At 37.6% G+C, this 12,988-nt stretch overlaps 1 protein-coding gene and 1 long non-coding RNA gene across 3 annotated transcripts in view; one reads left to right on the top strand and one right to left on the bottom strand.

Annotated features, from left to right (window-relative positions):
• The window catches only part of LOC137764812 (uncharacterized), a 129,296-nt gene extending 123,075 nt beyond the window's left edge, over nt 1-6,221 (top strand). For both annotated transcript variants that reach the window (XR_011074067.1, XR_011074066.1), the window contains exon 3: nt 5,933-6,221. This is a non-coding gene — a long non-coding RNA (uncharacterized lncRNA). The remainder of the gene's footprint in view (nt 1-5,932) is intronic.
• Nucleotides 1-12,988, bottom strand: part of TMEFF2 (transmembrane protein with EGF like and two follistatin like domains 2) — a 246,466-nt gene that overhangs the window by 70,783 nt on the left and 162,695 nt on the right. The window lies entirely within an intron of this gene.

Here is a 12,988-nt window from a genome sequence, read left to right as displayed (position 1 = left end):
AAGAACAAGGGACAAAAATTCATCACAAAGAGCTGATTTAGAAGCAGAGGCAAGGCTGAGATTAACTGAGCTTGGGCATGGTGGAGTGTCCAGGTTTCGCAGAGGAGGAATGAAGGTTGAGTAGGACATGGTTGGGCACAGGTGTGGGAGACAAATAAATCTTCCAGCAAGAGGGAAGAGTTTGTGCCCAAGCACAGAGACATGAAGCCTTGGTCAAGGAGCTGCAGGTGGCTTAGTAGACCTGGAGGTCCCAGTGTGCCAGGAAAGTAGTAGAGTGAGGCTGAAGAGGTGAGGCCGGATCCTGAGGCAGATCTGGGACCTGCTAAGGACATTGAACTTTACTGTGAAGGCTCAGAGAGTTTTGAAGAATGGAAGCAGAAGAGGACATTGAACTTTACTGTGAAGGCTCAGAGAGCTTTGAAGAATGGAAGCAGAAGTGTAACAGGAGTAATGGGAATGGACTGGAGAGCCGGAGACTGGAAGCAGGGAGATCAGTTCAAAGACCATGTATCAATACAGAGGAGAAAGGATGAGGCCTGGGTGACCTGATTACAGCTGTTAGAGCATCCACTCTGTTGACCATTCTTTGCTTCTTTTCACTTTTCCTGGTTTCTCTTGGACTTCTCTGGCTCCCCCTTCTCAGCCTACTTAATGTCTCTTTCTCTCTCTCACACTCTACAAGTTGGTGCTCTTCAAAGCTCAGTCCTAATTTCCCCATTCTTCTCTCTTTATAGTCTTTCTCTAGGCAATCTCTTCTATTCAGTCTGACAAGCTCAAATTGGTTTCTCTAGGCTAGCATCCACTAGAATTCAACCACTAGAATCCAACTGCCTACTTGACACACCCACTTGGGTGCCTCCTAGGCACCGTCAACTGACCTTAAAAATTAAACTCTTGCTCTTTTCCCAGAAATTTACTTCTATTTCGGTTTTCCCACCTCAGTAATTGGCACCTACATTAACCAAGTGGGAAAGCCAGAAGCCTAGGGGTCAGGATTGATACTCTCTCTCACCTCTTACCCTAATCCTTCACCAAACCTATTCCTCTCCTCACTTTCCTCACTGCTGCCTAAGATGACAAGCTCATCTGAGAGAACAGGCCTCTGGCTTGTTGACAGATGAGAGCAAGGGACTAGAGGAGGACACCGGTTGGGGGAATTTGTACTATTTGATTCTATGAGGACGATAAGTTTTATCGGAGCCTGTTAAAATGCAAGCTCTGTTAGAGGCAGTTCTCGTTTCTCTGAGCCTTAGGTTTCTATTCTCTGTCAATAAACAGATATTCTTTCTAACTGGTAAAGTCATTTGAGAGAGCCAGGAAAAAAATTCTATATAACTGTGTTGGACTTTTTACTCAGCAAAAAGTTAAAGTGGTTCAACATTTTCCCTTCGATTTAGCTTATCCTTAGTATACTTAATTTCTTTTTACCCTTACACATTAAGATACCATAAATATCCACTTCCTGGTTCTCCTTCCTTCTCAGTTTTGCAAGCATTTTTCATTTATTTGCACTTATCTTTGAGCATTTAATCTAGTGTACTTGTCTTTCTTCCTCTCGTTTTATTTTCTTCAATCGCTATTTAAAAGGGGATTTGATTGACTCTGTCCTATTGAATTGGCATCCTGCAGCTTGGCAGTGCCAGATGCGGGGAGGTGGGAGTGGTGCTAGATCTTCTCTTTCCTTTCTCCCCTCTTGCCCTTCCCCATTCAAGCCCTCTGATGATGTCTGTGTGAAACTTTGATCCAATATATTTTCATGCAGCAAAAGTATAATTAAGTATTTAAACATTTCAAAGTCATGAATTTAAAAAACTCATAACTAGCAAAATTACAGTTTTTCTGTGAATTTAGACAAATTATGTTTTTGGTTTATTTGCAGTATTTTAAGGTAGCAAAATTAACTTTGCTGCACTTAGGAAGTAGCCAGGATATGCTAAGGTCTTATTACTTAATTCACTGTATCTATGTGATCAAACCAATTCCTTTTAAGGGCAATAATAGTAATATTATTACATAATATTGTGACTCTCCCTTACACACATTCCCACAACATCACTATAATGCTTGGTATTTATTTTAAGGCAAAATATTCTTGGAAATAATTCTCCTGGAAGGAAAACACTGGTGAAATTGTCATGCTAATACTTATTTACTTTTGTTTTATTTATAAAAATAAATTGCATTATAAACAAAAGTAAATAAATATCTAGAAGATTGATGTTTCACTGCTTGTCACTATAGAGATGGTTACTATTACTATCCCAAAATATTATGTTTAATGAGTTCTTTTTTACATTAACGATCATCTGGCAACTATTTGATTTCAGTATAAGAGAGTCACCCAAAGTGGATGATACCTTTTTTTAAACTTTTAGTATTAGAACTCTTAAAGCATAAAAAGTATTAATAAATTACTGAACACACTTCATCAGAAGCATTGTTGGAAGTACTGGGAGGATCTTCACATGGATATGTTACACAGAATTTGCCTTTTCAGCTCACAGTGGCTTCAAATGTATAAATAAATGGGCACTCTAATCTAACTTTAGCTAAACCATTTAAATAACAAAAAATAAAGGCACACTGCATACCAGGAAATTAACTTTGACAATTCTGAACTTAAGGAAGGAAAAGATAACTCTACCATAATGGGTGTACATTTAGAAAAAAATAATGTTAGTGTAAAAATAGCTTTGAAAATTTGTTTTCAGAATTGCTTCCTTCCTCTGAAATGATGATTATAACATGCACAAGATACTGCATTTATAAATATTGTCTTTGTTTCTTTTTTTCTCTTCAGGGTCCTTGTATTTTGCATTGGCTTTTCATGATAGCGTATCTGTATTAAAGTTTGCACATTTTTCTTTACTAAGAATAAAGGGCATTGCGAAGTTGTTAGATGGTGATTCAATAGGACAGACAAGGTTAGTCAAATAATTAGAATAATATATAAACTGTGTTCAAAATGATCAGAATATTACATGGGGAATTGGTTTTACATGATGAAAATTATTTTAAAGGCCTTCACTTTTCATAATGTGAAGAAACTTGGTGTAATTATGCTATTTTTGCTTGCTCATATAAAGTGTTCTCTTTTGGAAATGTGTCTGAACAAATACACACTAGAATAGTAGGTTTCATACTATGCTTCTAGGAAACAATTCTGTTGGGAGCTCAATCAAGACGTTCTGCCACTAAAATAAAATAATAACAGCTTTTTTTCCAATTCCTTAAGAAAAACAGAAAAGATTTTTTTCTGATTTGTAAATTTTTCTCCTACACCCCTCCCTTTTTTTTGTTCCATTGCTTCTTCAATTTGTCTAGTGGCATGTGCTGCTATAAGTTGACAAAATGAATGAGCCAAGAGCACATAAGAAATGAGACAAAACCTTGTGTGTGTTAATTCTCAAGTATATGTTATGAATCATTACTTTTTATGTGTAGAGACTTGCATACATTTACAAACTGTCATATTTCTGCAGGTGAATTTCTTCCTAATTCTTTCAACTCAATTAAAATATCATTACTTCATGGAAATCTGCAAAGAATGTCATAAATTTTCAGGTGTTTGAACATTTAAGCATGACTGAGAACCACTGAATTAAAATGCTAAATTTATTTACTAGTTTTTATTTTTTGAGTGTAAATTGTAATCCGGAGATGTTCAGCTATATTTCAGAATCAGGATTGATTATGATGATCGTACTTTATATTGCTTGGGCTCAAAACTTTCTCTGAAATAGCAAAGAAAATACAAAGAAGATAGAAAACATGTTAGCCCATGTCTGTGTTGGGGAAGTTATTTTCATAAAGGTTTATATTAAGTGATACTATTAATGGCTGCACGTCTACCCTAACTTGAGACCTTGAAGATGGTCTCTAGTTTGCATTCCATTAAAAGTTTTTAATAAGATTTCAACAAAAGAAATAATAAAAAGCATTCTATTTCACCTTTGCTTCTCCTTAACAATTCAGAGTATCAATTATAACATAACCTTCATTTGACTTGCAGTCATTCCTGTGCTTTCAACAGCATATTGAATTGTATGCTAACACTTAAAGGGCAAAATATATGTCTTGTTTTATTTTTTAACTTTTGTTCCGTTTTAAAGTGACCTCTCAAACGTGTAAGACTCCTGTCCTTTATCTATTAAATAGTATTTTTAGGCATTTGTCTTCTTATCTTCTGATCATCTCAAGTTGTTGTAAAAGCATTTTAAAAAGCTCAAGAATACATATCCCTCATTCGTATCTTAAAGAGAGGCTATATCTTTCCAAACACAGGTGCTGTCTTTCTTTCTATATTATTGCACTAATCCTACTCTGGGATTGGAAGGGTTGCTTACTCAACTTCCTTTTATTTTACCAGTCACTTTCCAGGAGGACTGATCACAGGACTCTTAGAAGAAATAGGGTGAAGCAGGATGTCAAGGGAAGAAAGAGAAATTTTGATTATTGAAGGTTCCAGAGTTCTCTACCTCTTTAAAGAAGTGTAGAAATTAAGAAAAAAATTTTGAAGAGAAAGAAAAATGAGAGTATATGGTAAAAGCTGAAGGACAAAACAGATTAAACATTTTGGGTGCCCAGAGAACTATCATTTTTCAAAACAGACCCAGCAGTTCTTATCCTTTGTTGATCAGCCAGAAAATATACAATAAATCGTCTTTCATAATAGTGTTTCTCAAAGTCTGGTCTGAAAAAAGGATTAAATGAGGGCGTCCTGGGAATCTGCTCCAAGTGGGCAGGGTCGTGGAGAGTGAGTCCTTTCCTGGTGGCGGAGTTAGCCCCAATAGAAGCATCAGATAAGGCATGGGGACTGCAGGCTGACTACCTAGGGTAGTTTGCCTGGAGGATATAAATATTTTAGGAATATTTTTGTTAATTTAACTTCCTGAGTAGAAAATGAAACTGAATTTGTCATTTGTTTGTTACCAGCGGGCAGTCAGAACTATTTGAATCTTGGTGAGAAAAGCTTCCATATAGCTCCCAAATGACACCAAAGAAAGAGCTAAGCCCTAGTATTATACAAATCAAAGTTCATATTACAAACAAAAATCATACAAAATTGACTTATACTCTATTTTCTTTTTGTTGTTGTTGTTAGTTTAACAAGGGGAGATTTAATTAATAGTATCTTGCTGATGCATCTCATTGATTGTAATTCGAAGGGAATGAATCTGCTAGTTTTTTTCCTCCTAAAATTCAGTATTTAACTTATACGTTAAGTTAACTGGTTTCAGGATAAAAATAAAAACAAAAACAAACACACATTATAGGTATCTATAACTTGTGGGGTAAATATGGTGACAAACTGGGAAACAAAGTTTAAGAATCACATGAAGAAAAGCAGGGTGGGAATTGAGATCAAAAAGGCAATTACTCAAGAGGGCCTGGGATTTTGTTAATGAACAAAGCTTGGATGACCTAAAGACTGTCTTTTTAGCTCCTGATTTTGTGGTAAACCTGGGCCCCTGATTGAAAGAACCGTAGTACACCAGAAGCTGATTTAAAGGATGACTGTGGCTGAACATGAAATGGAGAGAAAAGATAGAAAGATAAATATGATTAGTAAGATTCAGGACTCCATGTACCATAACTAAGAGTGATAAGACACAAGTAGAAGTGTGAAGTTTGGACAACTGCCCCAGGAGCACCGTCATATGTGGTAACACTGAGCTATTGGAAAAGGATTGCAAACAGAGAAAGAACAATGGCAGATGAAGGTGTGGGAAGCCTAAGAACATTCTGAAAATCTGAGTGAGCTGAAGATGACAGATGTCTTCAAACAGGAAAGAAATAACTAATACAGGAACTAAATCCTTAGCTCATAGCTTATTTCTCTCCTAATTCAGTTGTTACTGTTCCACTGTCTTGTGGAATTTAAATTTGCAGAGGAGAAGTCTGAGGTCATTCTCATTTTGTTCTCTTGCAGGCACATAAGCTGGAATTACATGAAATTTACTGGAATAAAAATGGAATTACATTTCCCAGAATTTGCTTTCCTGCATTGGTTCTGGGCCACAGGAGAATCAGCTGGAAGTAAAGCAGCAGCTATGTTACTGTGAAGGTTCATAAAAGGCACCAGAAGCAGCTGCAGGCCACAGTGATTGTTGCTGATCTGCTGGTACCTCACTTCATTATTGTGGGGCAGCAGTGGAGGCTGCAGCATCTCAAGCTCCCACTAGATTTCCTCCATCAGTTTCTCTGAGTCCTGAGCCAGTGGGTAGGCAGCTCCACAATAAAAGGTAACAACTTCTTCTGCAAGTTACCCACATCATTGAGGTTGGAGGCTGTGAGTGGCAGAGGTGCATTCCAGTTGGTCCTTGCTGTCTTCCTTATCTCATAGCCAGCTTCTCTTCCTGATCAATGCCCTTGCTGACCCATAGCACTATCAGGGCCAACACCAGATACAGAAGCAGCAGACTTCTTACTTCTTCAGCAGCTCCCACAAATGCATAAGGTCTTATTCCTATAAAAAAATCCCTAATTCTGTAACATTCATAGTAGCGCTGTTTTGTTTTTTTTTTTATTGAACCCTTTTGAGGGAGTAGGTAACTTGTCTCTTTCTACCTGGATGTTTTCAGGGTTTTTTTTTTTTTTTTTCTCTTCTATTTTTATGATTAAAAACATTTTCCGGGATATGTCTTGGAGTGGGCATGTATTCACTAAGTCATTGATTCTGCCTGGGAATTTGTCTTTTTTTTTTTTTAATTAATTAATTAATTAATTTTTGGCTGCCTTGGGTCTTCATTGCTGCTCGTGGGCTTTCTCTAGTTGTGGCGAGCAGGGCTACTCTTACTCTTTGTTGTGGTGCACAGGCTTCGCATTGTGGTGGCTTCTCTTGTTGAGGAGCATGGACTCTAGGTGTGCAGGCTTCAGTAGTTGTGGCTCGTGGGCTCTAGAGCGCAGGCTCAGTAGTTGTGGTGCACGGGCTTAGTTGCTCTGTGGCATGTGGGATATTCCCATTGCGGTGGCTTCTCTTGTTGTGGAGTGGGAATTTTTCTTTTAATCTGTACTCAGTTGTTTTGGGAATTGTTCATTTACACTCAAGAAAGTAGTTTTTGATTATCTGTTTTATTATTATTATCAATAATAATACTGTTTATCAGATTTACTACTTGCCAGGAGCCAAATGCTTTAGATGCATTATATTCTTGATCTCATTACAATAAAAATGATGTAGATATCTCCCAATGAGCAAATTAAATATTATGTTGGATTTCCCTATGTTATAGAGTATGAAAAATGAGAAGATGTTGGGAATTTTTTTGGTTGGTTTGTTGGCTTGCTTATTCATCTTTAGAACATGTCTTGATTTACCTAAAACTAGTTTGCCAATATGCAAAGTGTGTGGATTGTGATTTATCCTATTCCCTGCCCTTTTTCACGTGTACATACTCCTTTTTCATGTCTACATCTGAGTGCTGGGTTGATGGCCACATCTCCTAGTCCAATGTCCAGTACCTAGGCTTTTATCTAAAAGAGACAGCCTTCCCACCTTTTCTCTAAGACACTTTGAATAGATTCAGACACAAAAATAGACAATCATGGATATGCCCAGCATCCATGACTCTCTCTGTATGCCACCTCCTCTGCCTGTGGCATTTTTCTGTGTGGGAACTACACCAACAGCTGGTATACCCACTTCTGGCCTACTTATATTCTAGGAATTGTGGTTTCTGCCTGCACATTGAGAGAGAGAGAGAGGTGATCATGGGAAAGAAGAGGGGCATAGCAGCACTTTGGCTTTCTATGAAAGCATCACTGATCTACATAGAGAAGGCCACCCAGTTCTCTGACTGGTTTGTCCTTATGTTTTTCAAAACAGATGGACTGGATGTAGGGGTGGGTAGTCTTTGTTTCTTCAGGCAAAGAATTGGTAGATGTTGATCTCATTTTAAAATTCCATTTTATTGGTCTTTTAGTTAGTAAAGTATCTGCAGCTTTTGATAGTTTAAAAAAATAGCTGTCTATCTATCTATCTGTCTGACATCCATCTATATTTCCAGTTGTTTTATTAGTGGGGAAAAGTTTCATTAGCTTTGCTAGCTGGACACAATATTAAACTGTGAGATCTTTCCCCTCACCACATCTATAATCTCCTTTTTTGTGATGTTTCTATTATCCTTAGATTACATGAATTTGGGACAGACTATACTTGTTGGAGGAAGGCCTAGCAACTCTCATTGATTAAAGATAATCACATATTTCAAAGTAATTAAGAAGGATGTTAAAGAAGGATTAACAAAATGAGTCTTTCCTCTGAAATTCTGTGAAAGAACACTGCAGAGGGGAAGAATTTGGGATCAAAGCATGACCAGCCTACAGATATACTTTGTGACAGTCAAATATCTCTTATACATGTATTTATTGCTAAAGCACAATATTCCCATATTTCTTTTTTCATGGGATAATTTTGAATATATCTCCCATCCATAAAGGTTATCCATAGTTGATTTAACATAAACAGTAAAATGGAATTCTATTTTATGGATACTTCCTGCTCTTCATTTTGCTACAATTTGCATTAAGTCAACACAGACTATAATAAGCCAACACATTATTTCAATTTAAATATAGCATAAGGTTGCAGTCTGTAAAAAAATCATGAGTGCCCTTCAGTGTTTTGTTATATATTTATTGATTAATAAATATGGTAGGTTCTTGTCTTTTCAAGAGTAAAATAAAAGAGAAGCTGTGAAATGTATCAAATTAAGTGGAATGTTTTCTCAATGTTAGTGTCATACTCCATAGAGCTGTGTCAGGCATGTGGAGGACACTGGCAGTTCTTGAACAGAACTTTAAAACAGTTATCCTACAGTAAAACTTCAAAATTTGAGTTAGAATTTACCTATTGTAAATTGTGTGTAGCAGATTGTAAATTTTGCTTAATATTTTCTAATATTAAAGACACAAGTTTTAAAATATATAATCTCAGAGTATATGGTCAATGTTTTATACAAGTCTTTCCACATTAAGGATAAGGAAGATGGATGCTAGAGTTTTGCTTTTTTAAGCACTTAATATAGACTCTATCATCAGATTTCTTTATTAGTTGTCCAATGGCTTCTGCAAAAAGATTCTAAATTCAGTATCTATTTCTTTGTCAGTGACCACTGAGAAGCTTCAGCATGAAAGTAAACATAGATGGGACTCTGAGAAGAATAATGTTGCCGCTTCTTTATGCAGCTGAGTTTTCTAAATTAGGTTCATTGCATGGATAATTTCCTATAACCACAGGGGGCAGAGCTGGCTGGTTGACTGTGAGAAAATTAATGAGCAGCAGAGAAGCCTGAAAAAAGAGGGAAGGAATGAGGTATACTATTGCCTAAAGTAAAGGAAATACACTAATGTCCAGATGAAGGGAAGTGATCAGAAGTTTACTCAGTCAGGACTAAATAATTGATCTGGAGAAAATGCAGTGGCAGTCAGTGAGAAATCCAGACTTCAGCTATGTCGGGCGTTGAGTTGGTGACTAAGAGGGTGCTGCTGGTTGTTTTGCTTGAATGATGCCTACTTTTCTAGGACTGTTAATGGTGGTTCAATTTCACTGTAAAGCATTTCTATTGAGCTTTTGAATTATTGAGCAGGGATGATAAGGGATGTGCCTGTGATCAAGTGTGAGGTTACTAGTTAAGTTGGTGCTGGGTAAGGTCTTATCCTTGGAAGAAATTCACAGGACACAGGAAAGGCTTTCATTATGATATAGGGTTTTTGTTGGAGAAAGAAAAGAAACTGCTGGATGGGGAAGACATGGAAAACAGCACAGTTCAAATCTAAGAAGTTGGTGAAACTTACTCAGGCACAGTTATAAAGGGTAGAAATGTTTTTTCTGTGTAATGAAAAGCAAAATTTCTGCTTGAGCATATTATCATGGGGTATAAAATTCAGTACTTGCATTTTCCCTGGGAAGAGATCTGAAGTTGTGCCACAGTAATAGAAAAATCTGTCTGGAAGCAGTACACTGATTTTGGCATATATCTTTTTAAACTGGGAGATTTAGAAACGCGTAAACAGATTCCTAGTGTTTCCTTCCTATCTAGGGGTGGTACTAGTCTAAAATGAAGCAGGATATGGGATGGGTGCCGGCTCGAGGGTGTGTGATACACAGTAGGGAGGAGGAACGTCTGAATGCAGCGAATGGCTGCAGCACAACTGCTTCTGCAGCTTTGTACAAAGAGAAAAATACATACTCGATTGAACTATTTAACTAACACTTATTTCTAAACTACAGAGTTGAATTGTTGCTTGGTTATTCATGCATTCTTACGTGAAACATGATAAAACTGCAATGCGTTTATCGCTAAAATGCTGGTGAGAAGTTGCTAAAGAAATAAATACACATTGCTTGTGAACTTCTGCCCCCTCTCCCAATTCCTTGCGTGGCTCTCACTTTTGCTCGGTTCACGGTATCATAAATCCGAAACAATAAATACCATTCCTCTCTTGATCACACATTAGCTGATAGGTGTTCTCTTGTACGTAAATAGACCAACATGAGGACACCAGTTACTGTGCTGCCAGCACTTCCTTGGAGTGGCTGGTAAGGGTACAGAGTGTTTTGTTTTGACATAGGAGAGGAGGGTAAGGCTGAAGTGTGAAGACAAGGTGAAAGAAGGCACAGCCCTACTCATAACCCGGCTCAGTATGGGCACTTTGCTGCTGTAATAGATGACTATGTGTCAGTGCATATTAATGTTTGATGTGCATCATCATATTATTCTTTATATGCACTTTCACAATATTGTGAAGCGGCAAGGCTGCTCTAGACAAGGATTTCTATGGCCAAGTGCCGTGGCTTTTACTTGGTGAAATTAGCACACACCCTGTCCTTACAACGTCAAAAGGGATGCTTCTGTTTATACTGAATAAACAGGCAGAGGCTGGGTCCAGCTTTTTTAAAAAACACTGTATTATCTTGAGTGCATAAATAAGATTGACAAAATAGTTCTTCTTAAATGGCACACTGATGCAGTTTGTATTCTGCTCCTTGGAAACAAAGACTTAGCTTCTGTCATTATAAAAGACCCTTGAAACAGATCTGGAAGTGAAAGCTTATGCATTGTGGGATAGACCAATGAAGAAAACTGAAGAAAATGCTTAGATCTACAAAGGCTTCTGCTCATTTTTATTTTCTTTTTCTGAAAATTGAATACAAGCTCTGGGAAGCATTATTTGCTCACACAATGCCTGACCACATGTGCGAACCATTAAAAGGGCGTAGCTCCCCTGCCATTTTGATGCGGCCCAAAATAAAAATGTAAATGCTAATGGAACAGTTTCTCCAGATATGCTCCAGCTGTCTTTTGTATCATTAATTCTCTTCTCAAATACAATAATTCACCCATGACAATAACCTAAATAAGATTTTTTAGAGGTCAGAAAGAACCTATGCTTGAAGAGAGGACAGTTCACAACAAAGGGGTAAAAAGAGAAATTAGAATATGTGGTTTGTGGAAAGATAAAAATCTGAAATCATAAAGGCAGTCAGTCATAAGATCTGGCAACACTTGAGGAAAATATGAAGGTCAGGTTCTCATATTGATTGTTTTTAACAAAGACCACTCATCAGAATATAAATCAAACTTCCATTGCATCATTTATTCATTCATCCATTCACTCATTCCATAAGCATGTTTTCAGGGCTTGCTAAGTGTTGCATATTACATAAGACAAAGGAGTGCCAGGATATATATCAGAGAGGGACCTTGTCCTTGAGGAGGTTACCATCAGGTACAGTACCTAAGATAATACGCACAAAAGTAACTATAGCGTACAAGGAAGAAAGGAACAAATCAAGAGAGAAAAATGATACTGGATGAGGTAGGAAGCATCTAACATGGCCCTTAATGACCCCTGCCTCCTGGTATTCATGCCCTTGTGTAATCCCCTCCACTTGAGTACGGGCTGGACCCAGCAACTCTCCTCTAATACAGCAAAAGTGGTGGGCAGGGCTGACTTCATGGGCATGTGGACTGGCCACACAGGGACCTGCATTTGGTTTAATGTTCTGCTGGCATCAACTTGAAATTTTATCTTCGAATTTCATAAGCGGAGTCCAGTGACGCAATGGAGTGTGCACGTGAGCAGAAGAGGTAGATTCAATATGTGTGTCTGCCTCCTTTCTCGGCCACCCCATTCCTATATAGGTGTTCTCAATACCCCACCAGCACAGGAGTCTGTAATTCATAGGAGCTCATGAGACTCAAAGCAAGTACGCAGTAAGTGGGCTACTTCTACAGTTGAGTAAGTGGAGGCCCTGACAGCCCGACAAGATGTCCTTTCCTTTCAACCCAGAACTTTTTTTAGCCGATATGAAGAAGGCAATGAATGACCAAGGAACTCTACCATGTTTTTTTTTCATGTTAACTCTTCTGGATTAGCCAGCCACTGGTGCTAAAAATTATGACTTAATAAGAAAGAGAAAAGACAACCCATAGTTCCTTTTCTTTTCAGTCCTTTCTTCCTCATCAGTACACTGAAGGTAGAGAGGGTTGGTACAATGTGTAAATATCAAGCAATGAATTAAAAACATTTGAGTTAGTTTTATGCAATAGTTTCTACTGTTCTGGAAGGAACAGAATGTATGTGCCTGTATGAGATACAAAGTATGATCCTGTAGAGATTCTGTATACAGATTTAATGTTCTTACACTTGCATTTAAACCTGGCTTTGTACAATATAAAAATTAACAGTAACATTCATGCTAATAATTAAAAAATTTAACCTTTCTCTATTCAGAACGACAGAGCAAATAAAAATCACCATGACAACTGAAGAAAGAGACTAACAAAAGAAAGGAAAAAACCTTTTGATAGAACTTTTTTCCTGCTTTTTGAACTACGGACTTTACATTTTCCTTTTGCCTTGGGTCCCACAAACAGCAGGCCCTGGCTTCAATCTTTCTTTCTCTCGTTCTTTCTCTGTCTCTCTCTCTTTCCCCTTCTATGTGAAATCTTTCTCTGGGGGTTGAGGTAGAGAGCAAGCT

This window comes from Eschrichtius robustus, chromosome 5 (assembly GCF_028021215.1).
Source record: "Eschrichtius robustus isolate mEscRob2 chromosome 5, mEscRob2.pri, whole genome shotgun sequence".
In the NCBI taxonomy this organism is placed as follows: domain Eukaryota; kingdom Metazoa; phylum Chordata; class Mammalia; order Artiodactyla; family Eschrichtiidae; genus Eschrichtius; species Eschrichtius robustus.
This window is presented reverse-complemented; position numbering and strand designations above follow the sequence as displayed.